Source organism: Sturnira hondurensis, unplaced genomic scaffold, assembly GCF_014824575.4.
Source record: "Sturnira hondurensis isolate 20B ecotype Veracruz unplaced genomic scaffold, ASM1482457v3 Scaffold0002840, whole genome shotgun sequence".
NCBI lineage: Eukaryota > Metazoa > Chordata > Mammalia > Chiroptera > Phyllostomidae > Sturnira > Sturnira hondurensis.
Genome location: NW_028075471.1, coordinates 735,007 through 753,306, shown reverse-complemented (window position 1 = coordinate 753,306; position 18,300 = coordinate 735,007). Strand labels below are relative to the sequence as shown.

Here is an 18,300-nt window from a genome sequence, read left to right as displayed (position 1 = left end):
GATTGTTACCTCACCCCTGCCTGTGGCTGGGTGATCCTGGACCCCTCGCTCAACCTTTCCGAGTAGCTTTGAGCCCCATGGTTCCTGAGATCTTCTCCGGCTCTAATAGTTGTCTTTCTTCTAAGCAAACATCCTCAGGGTGCCAGTACTGGGTGCAAAGGTTAACAACACATGGGTGTTGGCTCATGGGCTCTCTTGGACTGAGGGTGAGCACAGTGAGAGTATGTTGATGGGCACATGTCCCTGCCCTTCTGCGGAAGTACAGGTGGAAACAGATCTTCTGCCAGCTTGAGATCATGAACTTTGTCCCATGGTGCCAAGGAACCACACAACAGAGGCTTAGGTGGTGGTCGGTTTTCAGTTTTAGAAAGGCTGCCTGGTAGGCTGTGCAGGGCAGTAGGATGCCAGCCCCTCTGAGACCAGCAGGGAGTACTAACCAAACTACTTCACACAGTTGAGTCCCTGCCACAGGCCAGGCTCTGAGCTGTGTTGGATTTTCAGTTGTGTGCCAAAGTGGGCCCTTCCGTAGGAACTTGGAACTGTTGCACAGGAGGGCTTTGGAGACAACCAGGGATGCAGAGGTGAAGCCTGGAGATAGGATACGTGAGGCAGACATTTGTAGGGGGTAGAGAGGAGAGAAAGATAGGGCCCTGGGGAAGGAGAGCTTTGTGGAGGTGAGGGCTAGGGGGAGCTGCATGGGGAGTACAGGGGCAATCTGTGGGGTCAGATGGGGCAGATGTCACAGAGGGAGGAGGCTGAGACCTCTTGACCTGCAGAGGCCCTGCTCCATAGTGGCTGCATCTGGCCTGAGGGGCCCCCCTGGCAATCAGGTGTGGTTTGGCAAGAGGGGGTGAGGGGGGCATGGGAGTAAGCGGGTTTAGATTTGGGAGTATGGTGAGAGTGGCTTTGTTTTAATAAAGGGTGAAGCTGAGATTCTTCAGGGAAGAAGCAGGTGGGCAAAGGAGAGAAAAAGGGGGATAGGAGGGTGGTGTAGAGGTTGCTGAGCTTGTGGATAGGTAGGGAAGGAGGGGTGCTGGGCAATGACGAGACACAGACTGAGTGAGTATCCCCATCCACTGCCCTGGGCCCAGGCTTGAGGGCTGTGGGCTAGAGATATGACGCTACTCTGGCCTTGGCCCTCTGTTGGACGGGGATGATGCCCTTGGCCAACCCCGTGGACAGGAATAGAGTGGGGGATCAAGAGGTGAGCCCTGCAACCACACCTGGTGCTCTCTGTGGGCCATCCACGTGTGACTGCCTGTCTTCTCAGGAGGTTCCACAGAGCTCGGAAGGTCATTCCAAAAAGTGTTTCTCTGTGAAAGGTCCTTGTTGATTAGCGTGCAGCTTCTGAAGTGGCCTGCTGGAAGGTATACCATTTGTTTGAATGCCTTAGCTCAGTAATGCTGTGGCTCTATAAATAGGAGGCAGGGCCATAGCAGGTCAGGAGGTCTCAGCCTCCTCTCTCTCCGTGACCTTGGGCAAGTAACTACCATTCCAGAGCCTCATTTTTCTGATCTGTAAAATGAGCAGATGAGAGTGTACTGAAAAGGGCTAAATGAAGTGACTCAAGTCTTTGAAGGGAGCGACCTTTGGAGATACTCTGACCTTCCCGCTTTGGTCATGAATTCTTCCAGGTGTGTGTGTCTGAAAGAGCTACCGTGCAATGTCACCTCATGTTGGGTATTCCGTAGGCTCTTGTTAAATGCTTGAGTGGATGAATGAATGCTTACTTTCCTCAAAGGCCAGCACCTAAGCTTGCCTGCCCATCTGGGAGAGCTGGGTTGGGCGTGCTCCTTGTCCTCCTCCAGTGGGTGAAACCTGGAAGATCGCTCTGTCCAGCGCCCATGGCCCCTGACCCCAGACTGCCTGGGGCAGGCTCTGTGTCACAGCTGAGTGGCTGAGATCCCACGGCTCCAAGTCCCCTGGCTGAGCTGCCCACTCACCAGCTGCAGCCTTGGGGGAGGCTCTTGGTGTCTGGAAGCCTAAGTCACCCTCGTCTAGAACACGGGTTTCAATCAGCCCTGCTGGACTGGCAAGGGCTGTCAGGTGACCCTGAAGAGATAGGAGGAGAGTTGAAAGATTTAAAGGTGCTGTGTAAATTTAAGGGCAGTGGAGGCAGAACAATAAAAAACAAGTATCTCTACGATCCAAATAGGGAAATTCCTTTAGACCCAAGTTCAGTGACGCTCAGGTTCTGTCACTGTTTTCAGACCTTTGTATATCTGCCAGATCCATACTGGGAGGAAACGGCCATTGGGGTTGTTGACATGTCCCAGGCCCTACCTCCACCCACACAGGTGGAAATTTCCACTTTGTTCCTTTTGCAAATATTAATCAAGGCCCCACCAGTTAACAGTGGATTCATTGTCTGGTGAAGAGCAAGCCATTTCTGGTAAATGCTGGCTGCCTTCCAGGGCCCCTGTGGCACGTTCCGCTCCAGCTGGTTGAGCGTCACAGAGTCAACAGTCATGCCTGCTTTGAGCCAGGGACCCTGAAGCCACATTGAGGGCTTGTACCCACTGTTCCCAACAGGGCCACACTGCAAACATTTCCTCTGCTCCGGTAAGGAGGGGCTGGGCCAGGATAGCACACAGACGCAGGGCACGGGCTTAACTCCACATTAGTACTACTGCTCCTGTTGAAATCCTGTGATGTCACAACCCATTTGTACTTACATTGATTTTCACGTGTTATCACATTGCGGTCTCAAAGAAAGTCCAAAACACAGAGGAGGCAGCTACTGTTGTTCCCTCAAAGTCCGTATGCATGTGGGGTGATGGAGCTGGCCTCACAGGCTGCAAGGAGGATTCCTGGGGGCTTCAAGGGGAGAAGCAGCAAGCAGCACTCTGTTGGGCACACATAGCAGACTTGGAGATCTATTTTTTTGAACAATGACACTTTCATTCATCTGTTATTCATAATATTATTGATTATAGTTGCAGCATCACTGTCCACACTTAATGGAGGAGGAAATGGATCATCATGAAGTTTTGGCTTTGCAGTTTTAATGCTTTAAAATGTGTTTTAGCTCTTTGCTTTTGCTGTACTAACAAACCTGTGAAATGGGGGGCTCTGTTCCCATTTTATAGGAAGAAACTGAGGCCCAGAGTTGCTAAACCACAAATGGTGGCAAAGTTGGGGCCGCAGCCCAAAGGATCTTGACCACCAGCTCCTTTCACTTTTTTTTTAAGTAGTAAAACTCGAACACAGAACTCCAATGTATAAAACACGTGCAGGCAAAGGTTGCATATGTCTATGTTTATCTTATAAGTTCACATTTGTGATTTTTTATTTTGAGAGTGTGTTTATTAAAGTTTGGGACAATGAAACAAGGAAAGGCTTGGGAAAGAAGCAGCAACAGTGGAGAGCCCAGGTGGGGCTGCTTTGGCTGTCTTCAAATGTTGTAAGAAAGAAATGAGCACAGGCAGGCTGCTTTCATAACAGTGGAAAATTGTCATGGTGGGGAATTGTAACCCACCCCACCATTCTTCTGACGTTGTTTCTTTAAGTGCTAACTCTGACTAATATGTAGCTTATCGATAAACAGCATATTTGTATAAGAACCCTAGGAACTAACTTCAAAAGATACAGACTCTGACCTTCAGGAATCCCAGCTCCAGAGATGTGCTGGCCTTCAACCTCGGAGCCAGGCTGTGAACCCAGGATGACTAACCAGGAGGATGCGCACCAGACCATCACTTGCCTTATAGGAACGACTGTGCTAGTCTGCACGTAGAGAAGCTTTCAACACTCTCTTCATCTCTTTGTTCTGTTTCCCTCCTTATAAAAACCTCTGCCTCCACTGAGATTTGGAGATGGGCTTTTAGACATGAGTCCACCATCTTCCAGGTGGGCCAGCACATGAAAATGAACCACTTTCCTTTACCTAAGCACCTGCCTCTTGAGTATTGGCTTTTGTAGTGGCAAGCAGCCGGGTCTGTGTTTCATGTACTCATTGGCTCATTGGGAAGTGAAAGTCACAGTGACAAAGTAGCCACGTTGGGACCGCTGTTAGCTCACTGGTAAGTTGAGAACAGGGAGCCTTGTAGACATGTTTAGGTGGTTATCCCAGGACAAGCTGCTGCTGCCGAGTGCTGCCCTGGATGCAAGCTTTGTGCCGGCCCTTAGAGTTTAGGAGATGCACACCTTACAGGGGAGAAAGGTGTGGGCGAGCTCCCTGGAAGGAGAGTGCGCTTTGATTTTTGTGTTTGTTTTTTGCATGTCAGAGTAAGAACAGTGCTGCTATGATGAGCACACTCTTGAAACCAGCGTTCCCTGGGTGCTAGCTGGTGTCTTACAGGAGCCCCTATGTTTGACTGATTCCTGCACTGTAGTTCAGTGAGAAAGGAATTTGTAGTTGACACAGGAAGCAGTGGGGTTTCTTTAAGCAGCTCATTTTACAGTCTTATGTCCACTGTATGTGTAAGTTGGCTGGCTAATAGCATCTTGCCACTGTACCAGTAGATTATAAACAAAAGTGTGCAAACTGCCCACCAGACTGCTCCCAGAGGTGATCTGGTGTCACTGTCACACCAGGGCTGGGGATGGGGCCTTGACAAGTGGGCGCTCGGCACCTCCGGGCCTTGCTGGCCGTCGGTGGAATGTGGCTCTGATCCTGCGGTGGTGCAGAGGGAACGTGGGTCAAAACCAAGCAGACTGGGCAGCGTGTAGTCAGTGCTGTGTTCGTAGGCAGCGCTGGTGTCCCACCCGCAGATGGTGGGGAGGGAGGATTTGATCTGGGGTCTTTGGCAGGACACCTGAGCAGGTGGGTCTTGGTCCCCAGGAGATCCATGTCCAGTCCATAAGAGTGCCTCACAGACTCTCTGTGGTGAAGGACCAGTCGTTTACTTGGTTTTTAACTTTTAATCTCTCATAGACCAGTTTTAAAAAAAAAAAACACAATAAAAGTTGTTTAATAAAAGTGTAGGCACATAGTCCTGGCCGGGTGGCTCAGTTGGTTGGAGCATTGTCCCATGGACCAAAAGGTTGTGGGTTTGATCCCCAGTCAGGGTATACCTAGGTTGCAGGTTCAATCCCTGGCTGGGGTGCACATGAGAGGCAACTGATCAATGTGTCTCTCTCACATAGATATCTGTCTGTCCATCTGTCTGTCTGTGTGTCTGTTTCTCTTCCCCCAACCCCCAACTCCCTCTCTGTCAAAAAATCAATAACCATATTCTCAGGTGAGAATTAAAAAAATAAAGTAGACGCATAAAACGTAAGCCCATGACCCTACTGCGATTCAACAGACAGAAAGTCCGTGTCAGATGCTGCAGAAGTTTCCAAACTCCGGCTTTCAATTCTGTACCTTTCACAGACGACCAGAAGCAGCACGTGGGCTGCACTGGCCGCAGACTGCCCCATCTGGGTGTAAGGTGGGTGCTGTTTCATTGAGGTTTTGAAAACTGGCGGAAGGTGGACTTGAAAGAGGAAGTTGGTAGCAAGCGTTTGCAGAGTACCCCAAGCTTCTGTGCAGTGGTTTGAAACCCCCAACCGGGACCTGGCTCTCTGCCTGGGAGGTTCTCCTGCCCCAGTTTCTTTCCTTCCCTTGTTTAGTAGGGATGTCTGAGATTTGAAACAGACAAAAACCTCTTTTGTTATGGAAATTTTGAAACATGTACAAAATTAGCCAGAAGAGAGCATCGAATTCAGTATTCCTATCACCTCATGGGCAATCCTGTTTCATCTGTAATCCCTGGTGTTATTTTAAACCAAATTCCCAATATCCTTTATTTTTTGTCAACTTTTCGGTATGTATGTCTTTTCAGTATGTTTTTGTCAACTTTTCAGGGTTTGTTTTTTTTTTTTTTAACAACATAGCCACAGAGCCTTTCAGATTCCCGGCATCTGAATTATTCTTTTGTAACCTATAGACCGCCCTCCATCTCTGTCTGTCTTGTTTACTTACCACTTAAATCTGTTGTTGAGAAAATGAGTGGAGATTCTGGTGGCCTGGATTTTGTTGGTAGGGTCCCTGGGTGTTCTTTCATGGGTTCCTTTGACCTTTGTCCTCTGAACTGGTGGTGGATCTACAAGTGTGAGCAGATTCAGGTTTGGGTTTTTTGGCGAGGGCGTTTCAGGGCATTCTCCCACTCAGACCTGTCTGGACTCGAAGGGGCGTCTGTCTGCTCTGGTAATGGTCTCTGTGTGTGAAGCTACTTTGCTGAGGCCCAAGCTGGTCTTCCACTGGTTCTAGGATCCCCCGAACTCTGAGATCCCCCAGCTGCTGTGTGAAGAGCAGACTGTGAGGCGTCATGGGAAGGGGCTGTGACAGCAGGGACACTGCTAAAATGCCATCAGAAGGATCCTGCACAAAGTGCTGCAGGACCTGCTGGGAGCTGATCAAGGCAGGAATCTGTGCAGTGGGCAGAAGTGAGCAGATTCAGAAGTTGTGGCCCCACACCTTTTAAGAGAAGTTACTGCCTTTTGTGTCTCAGTTTCCATGTGTCTCCTTTCCGGAAGTGAACAGTGTGTTTTTATATGCCAGTCACATAGCAAGCATGTATTCAGTGCCTGCTGTTTGCCTGGATTTGAGAGCTGTAAGCACCCCCTCCCCTCTCCCCCATCAATGACTGTAAGTGGACAAATGTGGTGGCAGCTCTGTGGACAGGCCTGCCAGGTGGAAATTTGGTAACTAATGGCCACCATGTCACCAGGCTTCTGGTGATCTCTGGGTCCCGTGCTGCCCGGCCCAAGGAGGACCTTTAGCAGCCCTGGAGAGGGAAGAGCAATCACACTCATATTGTGTTATTGCTGTGTGGAAGCCAAGGCACCAGGGTCTTTTGTCTCCTCAGCCCTCCTCTGGCTTTGGCTCTGACTTACCAGCTCCCACCTCTAGCAGGTGGCCCCTGCGTCCCCACTTTCACTTCTCTGCTGCTGGAACCCACTCGCCCAGGCACAGTGCAGCCCAGAGTGCAGGGGGGTTAATGTCTGCAGGGGCACCGCTGTTCTTCAGGAGCCACTCCTGCCCATTCCCCCAGTGCATCAGGTGATTCATTCTGGGAGGGGCCCGGGGGTAATGAACTGAGTCACTCCCAGGAGCGACCTTGATATTACACCCGACTTTCTAAATACACCTTGTATGAGTGAGCATATCACCCACTCAGATTGAATCCACAGATGTGTCTATGAGGAAAAGAAATGGAGGGAAGCCCAAGGAGCTGTCCCTTGGGGTGTTGCACCCCGGCCACCACCCACTCCCTCGTCCCCGAGGTGGGTGTTAGGACACTATGTTTTCCCTCCTTACTGCTTGGGGTGAGACCACCACCATGTATGTTTTAGAGAAAGGAGGACACCAGCTGGAGAATGGGAGACTGTGTACAGAGGCCAGATGCCTGGAACGTGGGGCACAAGGTCCTACACACACAGGCTGGCGCCCATGTGTTACCAACAGGAAACCCCCGGCCGGGTCACTCAGCAAGTCCTGGAAGAGCTGGGATGAGAGCCTGGCCTTTGGTGTAGTGTCAGGTTTGAGGGCTCCCACCTTAGGCCCCTCCTGGCAGCTGGAGGCACGCCCTGTCCTGATCATCCTCTTCGCTGCCATGTGGCCCCCGTCAGCTGCTGCACCAGCAGAGCCCAGGGGCCAGTGGGCCCTGCCCAAGCAGCCTCAAGTGGTCTCTGAAGCAGCCAATGAGTAGCTATTGCAAGAGAAAAGAATTTGTGATTCATTTGTTTATTGTGCATCAAAATGTGAGAGATGAAATTCCTAAAAACTTGATTTCTAAAGAAAATGCCTTTTTTTAATTTTAAAAAAATTGGGCTACAGCCCTGGCTGGTGTAGCTCAGTGGATTGAGCACAGGCCTGTGAACCACACGGTCGAGGTTCGATTCCTGGTCAGGGCACATGCCTGGGTTGCAGGCCAGTTTCCAGCAGGAGACTCACAAGAAAGAAGCAACCATACATTGATATTTCTCTCCTTCTCTCCTTCCCTTCCTCTCTAAAAATAAATAAATAAAATCTTTAAAAAAAATTGGGCCATAACATACACACAGTACCAATAATCAGTTTTTATCTGTATATACACCTGGGTGACCACTATTAGGTTAGGCTATAGAATATTCCCTGTGCCCCACCGTCATGTGTGGGAACTGTAGGCCATGTGCAGTTTCATATCCACCATTTGTCCATTCAGACCCCATTACAGAGCACCACCCTGGGGCCAGGCCACAGAGCCCTCAGCTGGGGTGATGGGCCTTCGACAGCTCATCTCATTTGTAGTTTGTTGAGGTCCCAGTAAGTGGTACAAAGAGAAACCCCGGGAGAGATGTGGCCAATGATAGAGGAAGGCTTCTCAGAGGAAGTGATAGCTGAGGGAAGGTGAGGAGTGACCCAGGTGGAAAGAGCTGGGGACATATACCTGGAAGAGAGAGCAGCACAGGCAAAGCCCTAGGTGGAGGAGGGCGGAGGAGGACAGAGGAGGGTGGAGGAGGGTGGAGGAGGGCGGAGGAGGAGAAGGTGTTCTGTGTACTTGGAACCTAGAAAGTGAGGCTCATGATGGGGTGAGAGGTGATGGGTGGGGCAGGGGGCAGGGGACAGGCTAGGAGGAGCTCTTGGGATAAAAGATTCCATGGGGTTGTGAGGAAGCCTGCTCCACCATCTTGGAGAGGGTGGTGGCCTGGGTTGGGGTGGCAGTGAGGTTCCTGTGGGAGGAGATGGCCACTGTCCATGGTTATTCATTGGACCATCACCACCCAGCTAGGTCTCCTCTCTCCGACCAAGACCCTGCTTACCCTGGGCCACCAGCCAGCACTCACCTCCACCCACCACAGGGCTGAGTGATGGAATCCCCGTGCCATTGGGAAGGCTTTGCCAGCCTGCAGGAAGGCAGCTGAACCTTCACCACCTTCCAGACCCTGATGTGGGCATGTGGCACCTTCCGTCCTTTTTATTTGCCGACTATGACTTTTTGGCTCCCGTGGCATGGATTTGTTGGTCAGGCCTATGGTGGGGTGGGTCCTGGCCTCAGGATTGTTCCCCTTTCTCTGACATGGAGCCGACAGTGATGGTAATGATGACGATAAAGAGCCCCACCCAGTGTCTTTGAGGGATTAAATGTGGTAATCCATGCAAAGCACTGAGTACAGGGTACCTGCCTCTATTATTATTACTGTGATTATAACTTGGTGGTTTCTGTGGCTTAATGGAGCTCTGGGACTAAACAAAGGCAGCTACAGAGTACTCTTCGTTTTACCCACACAAAGCCCTGCCTAGAAGATTGAGAACCTTGTCCAAGGTCTCACAAGAAGAAGAGGTCAAAGGCAGGTGACCTGCCCCAAATATTCCATTTGAGAACAACCCCCAGAGACCAGCAGACAGACAGGGATGGCCATGGCCCCCAGCATACTTTCTGCAGTTCTCTCTCAGAATTATCGGTGCCACCCTGGCCCATAGGCACAGAGATAGGTGTGAAGGCCAAGTATCTCCAGGGAGAGTACCAGTCTCGGGGTACCAACGGCCTTGATGCTCACGGGAAGCAGAGCTTTGTGTTCGGTTCTGCTAACAGGGTCCCTCCTGTGAGTGGTCCCATTTTTTCACAGCGCCATCCCTTACTGGTGGACAGCTAGGGTTCTGGCACTGTTTGCCAGCATAAACAACTCAGATCGCTTGGTCTTACATTTTTTCACAGCTGTGTAGAACTGTCTTTTGGTTAAATTCCTAGAAAGGAGATCTAGGAAAGTTTCAGATTCAGAAGTTTCCTTCTGGAAAGTTTCACATGCTCCCCAGCTGCGCCCAAAGCAGACTGTCATTGGCCTCGCCTCAGCTGAACTTCTCAAAGGCTGAAGCAGGTCTTGCCTCATTTTGCATGCAGGCCTGGCTGAGACTGCTCAACCCTCCTCCAGGGTTCTGTCATCTCTTCTTGGGTGACCAACAAAAGCCAAGACTTGCATGCGCTGCACTGGCCAAAAGCTAAAAAAAAAAGCATGTGCACACACACATACATGGGTGGGTGCATGCACACGTGCATGCCAAGAAATTGAGAAGAACCTTGTTCAAAGGGCTGTTTCACAAAGTTTTGTCAATTCTCCAGCTGTGTGACTGTGGGGACAGACTGTATCCCAAGTAGAGGCACTCCAGAGATGGTGGGTCAGCATTTTATTCTTGTAGCAATTCTTTTGCAATTCGCATCCACCAAAATCATCAAACTTGTGCAACTAGTCACAAGCTCAGAATTACGTGGAAATCTGTCTTGTCATATAAGAAGTTGTGACCATGACATTTGGAAAATTTTTCAATATAAATCTTCACCTACTGATTGTAGAATTTTAAGAGAATCGTTAGTTGCTACAAAGTACTATGGTGATGAAAGCTGCTAGCAATAGTTAGTAGGGCATGGTGGCCACCCCCCATTGTTACCACTCACTTAACGGCATCTCTGCACTTGACTCATCCTCTGTGTCCGTTCACTGGCATTGACGGTGCTGGCCTTAGTTGGCCAAAGCCTTACTTCCCAGACAGAAGTGCCACAGGCTGACCAGCTAGATGAAAGTTGTGGTTCAGTGGAGCTGCCGTGTGCCCCGTGACGATAAGTGTGCTATAAGGGTCTTCTCCCCTGGACTCGGAGGCAGGGCAGGTGGAGTCCCCTCTCTCCCATGCAGTGTTTGGCCGAGCCTTTTCCTCACCTGATCAGAGCTACATAAGTGGGGAGACAAGGTTGTCCCAGGAAACAGGGTGGGTCAGGAGTACAGGCACTCAGAGTGAAAAGAATGCTTTGGATGCAATTCCACCCACTTCAGCCCCCACCCGTGATAGGCTTTCTCCATTTTACACACACACACACACACACACACACTCAAATGAACACACATGCTATCCTGTCTCTCCCTAGTCCCAACTCCAACCCACCTCTCCCTTTCCATACAGCCAACACCGGGGAGCTCCTTCCCTGCCCAGGCAGCCCAGGAAAGTGGGAAACGCTGTCTCCCTGTCATTCCTGCCACCCCCTTTTCTATCCTCATCAGTTTGTCCACCCACCCCATCTGGGAGCCCGAGGGAGCACTGCACTGGGGATTAGGGGGGTCCCTGTCCCCAAGGAGTTTTCCTTTGGGAAGCAGCCCCGCCTCATCCCCACTGCGCACAGTGACTACAGATCCTGCCACCTTCCAACTCTGTGAGTCCAAGGCCCAGCTTCTGAGAAGTAGGGGAAGCAGCTCCCTCTGATGGGTCTCGGAAACAAGGAAATGTTGCTCTGAGGCTAGAGCCTCCCCTAAGCTGGGGCATCAGGATTGCTGAGGGAGACAAGGAAAGCCCACCCCACTCCAGCCATGGAGGAGGGTGGAGAGCTGGGCCACCATCTGCCCCCGAAAAGGGGAACTGAGAGTGGGCAAGAGCCCTGAGTTTTCTGGTCTCCATTAACCAGCAGATCCTGCGCTGAGGATCCTTAGGGGCCGGGGAGGATGGCGGAGGTGCCCAAGGAAGTCTCCTCTCTGCAGGGGTCGGGTCCAGACAGAAATGCTCCAGCTTAGCCCATCACTGCCCAGTCTCATACCTGTCCAGCAGCTGGAGAGATCTGTGCCCAGTTCAAGGCCAGACTCAGATCTCTGAGAATAATTAAAGGTCCCCTCCATGTTGGGGCATGCTGGAAGGGGATGCTGGAGGAAGAACTGTGAGAAGAGGTGTGGTTTAGGGATGTCTGGGGCCAAGGAGAGTAAATGACCTGGTGACAACCCACAAAGAAGGGGTCAGTCTTCGCTCCTGTCCAGCAGGCCTGCTGTCTCCTGGTGAAGCTGCCTGTGTTGGTTCCTAATCCTGTTGACTTGGATTATCATCAGTTATTTGAGGCCCTCAATAAGACTGTACAGCAAACATGCACATGTCTGTCACCTAGATTAACGAAACATAGCGGGTACAAGTGAAAACACCTGGATACCCCTTTCTACTCAGAGGTAACCACTATCCTGAGTTTCTTTATACTTTTCTCACTATTTGAATCACTCAGTAACATCCTTAGTATTGCATGTGGTATAGGGTTGTTTCATAATTTTTTTAAAATTGTGGTAAAATATACACCCTGGTCAAAAATCTATTAACCGTCTGTGCAAGGGTTTATTTCTGGGCTCTCTACTCAGAAAGGTAGAATGAAAGCTTTGCTGGATAGAGCAATCTTGGATTAGTTCCTTGCCTTTCTTGACTTCAAATACTTCTTTCCAACCCCTTCTTGCCTTATGGGAACTCCTTTGTAAGTAATTGTCTCTTTTTCTCTTGCTGCTTTTAGGATTCTCTCTATATTTAATCTTGGGTAACTTGATGATGATGTGCCTTGGTGTGTTCTGCTTTGGGTCCAACTTCTTTGGGACTCTGGGCTTCCTGGACTTCTTGAAAGTATTTTTTCGCCAGGTTGGGAAAGTTTTCGTTCATTATTTGTTCAAGTAAGTTTTGAATTTCTTGCTCTTGTTCTTCTTCTGGCAGCCCTATGATTCGGATGTTGGAAGGTTTTGAGTTGTCCCAGAGAGTCCTCAGCCTCTCTTCATTTTTTTGGATTCTTGTTTCTTTGTTCTGACCCAGTTAGATGTTTACATTTCTTCCTTTTGTTCTAAATGGTTTTGAATCCTGGTTTCCTTCTTGTCACGGTTGGTTCTCTGAATGGTTTCCTTCAGTTTATTTTGGGTGTCTTTCATTTGTTCTTTCATTTTTCGACCAAGCTCAATCAGTTCTGTGAGCATTCTGATTACCAGGGCTTTAAATTCTCCATCAGATATGTTGGCAATCTCATTGGTTAGTTCTGAGGTTTTGCTGTGTTCTTCTCTTGGGCCATATTTCTTTATGTTGGCACACTGGTCTGGTTATTCTGGTTGATTTTTTTCTTAATTCCTTGGTTGTTGGAGTTCTGTGCAGTTAGATTTTCTGGCATTTCTGATTGTTTATTGATTTTAGATTGGTTGTTATCTTCCTTTTGGTTGTGTGAGGAAGGGTAGGGTTTCTACCTATGCCTCCATCATCTTGGCCTGAACTCCTGTTAAGTGTGTTTCTAAGTGTTTCATATTTCCTGTTGCTCTTGAAATTGGTATCATTTTGTTTTGTGCTTGCCCCACAGAGGGTAGGATCAACTTCACCACCACCCAGAATATGTTTAAATGTTGATACCGATGGCACCGTGCATGTACTAAGAGGCTATGTAAAGGTTTATTACGCACGTAACAGGCCTTTCTGGGGAGAGCAGGGCGGGTCCCTAGGCTGGTTCAGGATGTCTTGAGTGAAGATAGATGGGGCAGGTGGCTCTGATTTTTGTTATGGTTGAAGAGCAGGACCAAGGTGATGGCAATTCCTGTATACAGGTTTTGATTCACATGGTTTAGACTTCCTCACTAACGGCAAGGGCGGGAATGCCAGGGCTTTTTAAAATTGATTTGCCCAGATTTGGAGCAAGAGGGAAGAACAGGGTTTGAAAGTTGTCAATGGTCAAACACCAAAAATGGACTCAGACTCTTCATTACATTTATTTACATATAAGAGCCCAGTTGTTCACTTGTATATGTGAATATACATATATAATAATTTATATAGCAATAATTTGATATATATATATGTCAAATGTATATAAGAATACAATTGACTTTTGTGTGTTTAACTTATATCTTATGACCTTGCTAAATTCACTTATTAACTCCAGGAACTTTAAAAAAGGATGTCTTGGGAATTTCTGTGTAGATGGTCATGTCCACAAATAAAGGCATCTATAATTTCTTTCCAATCGGTATGATTTTCACTTTAATTAATTAACTAAACTTAAATCCCTGGTTAGAATCTTCATACAATGTTGAATAAAAGTGGTGAGAGTGACCATTCTTGCCTTGTTCCTGGTTTCAGGGAAAGCTTTCAGTCTTTCACCATTTAGTACAAAGTTCAATGTAGGCAGTTCACAGATGCCCTTTCCCAGGAAGTTCTCCAATTGATTGGGGCAAAATTGCCATGACATTATTATACTCTAGGATTCGGAGCAATATCCTGTCATTGCTCATGTTGGTAATTTGCATTGTCTATGTTCTTTTCTTTGAGGTAAAGATTTACTAATTTGATTGTTTTAAAGAAGGATATTCTGGCCCTGGCTGGTGTAGCTCAGTGGATTGAGCACAGGTCTGCGAACCAGAGGATCTCGGTTCGATTCTCAGTCAGGGCACATGCCTGGGTTGCAGGCGGGTTCCCTGCAGGCCAACTCCCAGCAGGGAACACACCAAAGGCAACCATACATTGGTGTTTCTCTCACTCGCTGCTTTCCCCTCTAAAGATAAATAAATAAAGAAAATCTTTATTAAAAAAAAAGAAGAATATTCTGATTTTATTAATTTTTTATTTTTAAATTTGTTTTTGATTTTATTGATATCTCCTGTTATGTTTATTATTTTCTTCTGGTTACCATGGGATCAATTTTATTTTTTTCAGATTATTTAAAGGTGGAAGTATAGATCATCAACTTGAGATCTGACTTTTCTAATATAAACCTTTTAATGTTATATATTTCCTTCAAAGCATTGCATGACCCACATTGCTGTCTGTCGTGTTTTCATTTTCATTCAGTTCAAAAATTTACTGATTTCTCTAGTGGTTTCTTCCTTGACTCAATGGTTATTTACAAGTGTAGTTACTTTTTAATATTTAGGGATTTCTCCGATATATTTTTATTATTTATTTCTAAATCGCTTTTTGGTGTCAGAGAAAATACTTTGTTTCATTTCAGTCCTTTTAAATTTGTTGAGATTTTTGTTATAGCCCAGAATAAAGTTCACTTCAGGGATGTGTGTCTGCGCGGAGCATGGATTCTGCTGCTGGGGTGTTCAGTAACAAGCGTGATTAGGTCCATTTAGTTCATAATGCTATTCAAATATCTTCTGTTCTTACTGAATTTTTGGTCTAGATGTTTCTTTTTAAAAAGGATATTTATTCAGTGTGATGATCGGACTATTGCATGTAGCAATCAACAGCATGGATGCAAAAAAAAAAAATAAAACTACATTAAAACCCTTTGCCGGGATGCTTTCCACTTTTCCTAGAACGAAAATGAAAATACCCTGTTGTGCAAATACAGGAACCTCAGGGTTTTTGCCCGTATACATCAGTATTGTCTAAAACATGACTCTGTGGCAGCCAGGCCCTACTACCTCTGTGCTTGGCTGAGCTCGCATATCTGTTGTAACGTGTGGCTTCCCTGTCACTTTGCTGCCCCGCCTTCTCCTGCGAAGCTTTGTTTCCTGCCAGTAATGAGAACCTTCTGCCACGGCCTTGGCTGCTGCCGCTGCTGCTGCTGCTGGAACCACCTTAGCCGCCTTGCTTCTGTAGTTTGGCAAAGTCTGGCCTCTCACCACAGGGGCCAGAGCTTCTGCCTCCATAATTTCCTACTTTCATGGATCCAAAATTTGAAGTTGATTGTTGTAATTGCCAAAATCATTGTACTTTCCACCACATTCCAAGCTGCTTCCATCATTCCCATCATAACCGTCCGTCACAGCCATCCCCACTTCCACCATACCCACCACCACAACAGCTTCTACCAAAGCCACCTGGACCATGAAAGTGTTTCCTCCACGACCAAAGGTGTCATTCCCACAGCCACCTCTGAAGTTTCCAGAACCACTCCCGACCTCTTTGGCTGGAGGAAGCACTGGCCATCTCTTGCTTAGACAGGGCTTTCCTTACTTCACAGCTGTGGCCATTCACAGTATGGTATTTATGAATGATAATCTTGTCTACAGAGTCCTGGTCATCAAAGGCTACAAAAAGTGAAGTCCTTCTTCTTGCCATTGCCTCAGGCATGATTTTAATCACTTCGCTTTTCCCATACTGTTCAGAATAATCCCTTAGGTGCTGTTCTTCAGTGTCTTCTTTAATACTAATGACAAAAATCTTTTTCGCGGCGAAGTGGGCACCAGGTCTTTGAGAATCTTCTGTAGAGACAGCCCTTTTGGTTCCACAACTCTTGCACCCACCTTGTGTGGCCTCGCATTCCTGGGGGCATCCACCTCCTCCCGTGACACACAGGACAAGCCCAGAGCCTCTGGAGCGCTTGGTGTTTGGATCTGTCATCACCACACAGTCTGTGCCCATGCCCATTGCCCAGCATGGCTCCTCAGACGCTCATCGGTTGCTACAAAAGCCTCTGACACAGAGCTCCCACAGCTGCTCAGGCTCTTTGGGAGACTGCCTTAGACATGAGGACTGCGGGCGAGGAGACTCGAATGAGGCTTCCTCAGCGGCATCCACCAGCAGAGAGGAGTGATCAGATGAACGTACCTCTAGATGTTTCTGCATCTGTGAGGGGAGTATTGACGTCTCCAAGTATAGTTATGCATTCATTCCTTCATCCTTTCATTTATATCTGACTTTTGCTTCATGATTTTGGAGTTCTCTTAGGTACATACACACTTAGAATTGTTTTGTCTTATGATAAGCTGACCCCTTTATGATTTTTAAATGTCTTCTAAACCCTGGTGATACTCTTTGTACTGAAGTCTAGAGTTAATATCGTCACTTTAACTCTTATTTGTCCAGTGCTTATGTGGTGTATCTTTTTTCCATTTTCTGTATTTGTCTCTATTTTCAAAGTGTGTTTTTGTGTACACAGCATATATTTGAGTCTTGCTTTTTAAAAAATCCCATTTGACAATCTCTGCACTCTAATTGAAGTATTCAGAATATTTACACTTAATGCAGTTAGTGATATGGTTGAATTTTGTTATTTGCTCTTTATTCATTCCATCTCTTTGTAGCTTATTCTGCCATTATTTTGAATCCATTTCAGGTGTACCACACTGTGGCTAGAGACAAGCATACTTTACAGAGTGTTCCCCTACTATTTCCAGTCCCCACCTGGTACCATCCATAGACACTACAATATTACTGTTTCCTATGCTGCACTTTACATTCCTGTGACCGCCTGGTAACTACCAATCTGTCCTCAAACCCCTCACCTTTTCCACCCAGACGTTTAACCCCTCTTTCCTCTGGCAACCATCAGTCTGTTCTCTATGAGTCTGTTTCTGTTTATTTGTTTATATTTTCTAGAGACTCCATGCAAAAGTGAAATCATATGCTGTTTTCCTTTCTCTGACACACTTCACTTAGCTCAGTACCCTCTAGGTCTGTGCATGCTGTTGCAAGTGGTGAGATTTCATTTTTACATCTGAGTAATATTCCATTGTATATAGGTACCAAACTCTTTTGTGCAGTTCTCTATTGATGGACTTGTGTTGCATCCCTATCTTGGAGACTGTAAACAATGCTGCAGTGATCACAGGGGACCAGATAGTGTTTCAAATTAGTGTTGTGGGTTCTTCAGATACATACCCAGGTCTTGAATCACTGGACCACAGGGAAGTTCTATTTTTAAATTTTGAGCAACTTCCATACTCTTTCCCATAGTGACTGCACAAATCTGCAATCCCGACAATGGTGCATGAGGGTATTTTTCTCCCATGTCCTCTCAAACATCTGTTTGTTGATTTATTGATGATGTCCATTCTGACTGGTGTGAGATAGTATGTCTTTGTGGTTTTAATTTGCATCTCTCTGAGGATTCGTGATGCTGAGCATCTTTTCATAAGTCTCCTGGCCATCTGTAAGTCCTCTTTGGAGAAGTGTCTGTTCAGTTCCTTTGCCCACTTTTTAATTGAATTGGGTTTTGTTTTCGTTTTTGTTTTTGCTGTTGAGTTGCATGAGTTCTTTATTCTGGCCATAATAAAAATCTCAACAAATTTAAAAGGACTGAAATGAAACAAAGTATTATCTCTGACACCAAAACTTTATTAAATTTTGTATATTAACTCCTTGTCAGACGTATGATTGGCAAATTTGTTCTCCCATTCAGTGAGTTGCCTTTTCATTTTGTTGATGTGCAAAACCTTTTTAGTTTGATGTTGTCCCATTTGTTTATATTTTTCTTCTGTTTCCCTTGCCTGAGGAAATATGTCAGGAAAAAAAATAAGAGAAATGTCAGAGATTTTACTGCCTATGTTTTCTTCTAGGAACTTTTTGATTTTGAGTCTTACATTTAAGTCTTTAATCTGTTTTGAGTTTATTCTCCTGTGTGGTGTAAGAAGGTGGTCTAGTTCCATTTTTTTGCATGCTGCCATCCAGTTTTCCCAACACCATCTATTGAGTAGACTGTCTACCCCATTGTATGTTTTTGCCTCCTTTGTCATTATTAATTGACCATGTAAGTATGAGTTTATTTCTGGGCTCTGTATTCTGTTCCACTGAGCTATATGTCTGTTCTTGTGTCAGCATCATTCTGCTCTGATTACTATGGCCTTGTAGTATAGTTTGATGTCAGGTAGCATGACACCCCCAACTTTATTCTCAAAATTGCTGTG

General features: G+C 46.9%; 1 protein-coding gene across 2 annotated transcripts in view; it reads left to right on the top strand.

Annotated features, from left to right (window-relative positions):
- The window catches only part of CHDH (choline dehydrogenase), a 28,708-nt gene that overhangs the window by 806 nt on the left and 9,602 nt on the right, over positions 1-18,300 (top strand). The gene's annotated exons all lie outside the window — the stretch shown is intronic.